We start from the raw sequence: 2,925 nt of genomic DNA, 5'->3' as shown, positions 1-2,925 counted from the left end.
TGAGAGACTTTCACCGTTGGCGAAGAGACTGGGAAAACCTCCAGCGACAGGGAGATCCATCTGGGTCAGCCGAAGTAAAGAAATTCCAGCTCCTAGACAGTGTGGAGGAGAGAGTCATCAATGGCGTTAGGCTCTCAAGCTACGACACAGCTCATGATATGTTTAGGGTCCTTGAAAACCGGTTCGGGAATAAGACCACCATCGCCATTCAGATAATTGAAGAGTTGGAGAAGTTGCCGGTGGCAAAAGGTAACCAGCCGAGAAAAACAATAGAGCTCATCCAAGCTGTTGAGAAGGCCCTTACTGACCTGACAGACTTAGGAAATATTGGAGCTATAAAGAATCCACTTGTTATCAAAGCTATTGAAAGCAAACTGCCTGAATGTGAGCTGAGAAGCTGGCTCACCTTTAAAGCTGCACCTGTGAACAATGTCACCCCTGAAGGCCACTTTGACGCTCTCCTAAAATTCTTAAAAAATGAAGAAGTAGTCCTTGAGGCGTTGGTGCAGCTAAGACCCTCAGAAGTGTTCGAGAAGCCAAGCAAGCCAGAGTGGAAGACGTTCACACGAGCAACAGGAATGGTTGCGACTGGAGAAGAATGCAGCGTGTGTGGAGATGAGGAGCACGGAGGCAAAATGTTCTTCTGCAAAAGGTTCAAAGCGCTCAGTCTGGCTGAGAAGAGAGACGTCGTCGAAAGGAATGAAGCCTGCCAGAGATGTTTGACATCCCATCAGAGGGATGGAGAATGCAGCGACAGGTTCCTTTGCAGGAAGTGCTGCCAAAAGGGAGAGACCTCCGACCACCACTACCTCATGTGCTCTGCAGAAGGAGGGCAAAAAGGAGAGGAGAGGAGAATGGGAAGGCAAAGGGTGGAAACAAGCGGCGTAAACACAGGAACACTCTCAGAAGAGCAACAGAAGGCACTTGCTAACGTCTCCCCCGAAGCAGCGGACCAGATTTTAAGGGCATTCACCAACCAAACAATGTCAATGAGCACAAGCAGTAAGGGTGGTAGTCTCCGTGGAAAAAATGGCCTGAGGGAGCATCCTGTGCTTATGATGATCATGGAGGTCATGACAAACGGAGGGCAAACTATTGGGACCCTAGTAGACCTTGCGTCCGACACCAACTACATAACCCACCAAGCTGCCAAAAGACTCAGACTGAGAGGGGAGAAGATAACGTTGGTTGTGCATGGAGTTGGTGGGATGAAAGTGAGAGTCAAGACAGAAAGGTACCTGCTCAAGGTCAGGATGCGTATTTCAGAGGACACATGGAGTCCCCACCAGATAGTCTGTTATGGCCTGGATGAAATCGCCCGAGCAGGCAGAGTCGTCAGCCCGAAGCAGCTTAAAAGATTCTTCCCAGAAGTCAAAACGGAGGAGCTGGTCCGGCCAGAGAAGATCGAGCTCTTGATCAGCCACCGGGAGGGTCGGCTTGCTCCACAGCGGATGAAGAGAGTGGGAGATCTGGTGCTGTGGGACGGCCCGCTAGGGAAGACTGTGGGGGGAACGCACCCTGATCTGTTTGAGGAGATGGAGATGTCAATCCACAACTCTAAGACTCATTTTGCACACTCTATGAGAGCAAAAGCGATCACGGTGGAGGAGATCTCCTGCGAGCTGGTAAACACCGAAAGAAAAAGGGCTCAGAAACTGGACAAGGTCACGAGAGGAGTGGAAGAGATCCTCCCCGCTGGAGGCTTCTCTCTCAAGCCATGGGTTCAGTCCGGTCAAAGTGGGAGGCGTGAAAGAAGTCAGCCCAAGCAATCTGGTGAGGTTTCGAGTCTGGCGCTCGAAACCCTGGTGTTGCCCAATGCCAGAGAGGCTGTGTGTAAGGTTCAGCAGCTTGGCCAAGCTCTGTGGGGGGGCCATCAGCTGGGTCCGCCGAGCGGTGAACAAGTGGCGAATCCGAGGTGGAGCCATAGAGAGAGCAGAGTGGGAGGCCAAGCACTTGATGCAAGCAAAGAGTGTGCTGATAAAGATTTGTCAATTTTGTCGCTAACCATGGCTGAGAAATGTGTTGCATTAGAGGAAGAAAAGGCCTCTTTACATACTATGATGAAACGGTCACAAGAAAGTCATCAGTCTGAGATTAATTCTTTAAAAAGTGAATTGGATAAAGTATCAGCACAGTTGCAAATGACTGAGTACAGTCTTGAGGAGAGAGAGAAGATCCACCATGATGAGTGTGAAGGGGCCTCTGCCCTGAAGGGGAAAGTGGAGCATCTCCACGTACAGTTCCATAAAGAGTCAGATAAAGTGAGAGAGGCAGTTAACAAACATCATTGTCTACACAATGAATTGCAAGCCAAAGATGAGCAAATCAACTGCATCAACGTTCAAATAAGTCAAAGAAAGGAATTACTTGCTGGACTCGGTCAACAGCTGAAGGAGAATGATGCAGCCATTGCCCATGTCATGGATTCTGCCTCAATTGAAAGGCTGAAACATGCTGAAGAGAACAATGGTCTAATAGCACAGTTGGGAAGAATGGAATATGAGCACAGAAGCTCTCTGAGCAGCTGGAAACTACAACAGCCTGTTAGCAATGGAACTGAGATTTCAGTTTTACAGAATAAATGGAAGACATTACATCTCAAACTCAAGCTGTAACAAAATAAATATGTGAAATTTTTGTCCTTGAAGGGGCATTTCTTCATCTTCAAAAAGAGGGTCTGTCCTCGAAGCATGGGAGCTTGGGGCCGCTTCCGAGAGCTTTGTTTGGCAGCTAAAAAGGGAGTAGCATTCCCTGAGTCAACTCTGAACAGACTTGTGTCCACCACCAAGGGAGAGTGTTTATCTGTTGTGGTCTCCTTGGGTCTAAAGACCAGGATACCAAGTGGGAGGTGTGCAGCTTTCTATTGTGGTGGTGGAGGTTAGGTGCACTTTAGTCTGTGTTTGTAAATAAGTAATGTTTTTTTTT

Source organism: Notolepis coatsorum, assembly GCF_963971535.1.
Source record: "Notolepis coatsorum genome assembly, chromosome: 12".
NCBI lineage: Eukaryota > Metazoa > Chordata > Actinopteri > Aulopiformes > Paralepididae > Notolepis > Notolepis coatsorum.
This window is presented reverse-complemented; position numbering follows the sequence as displayed.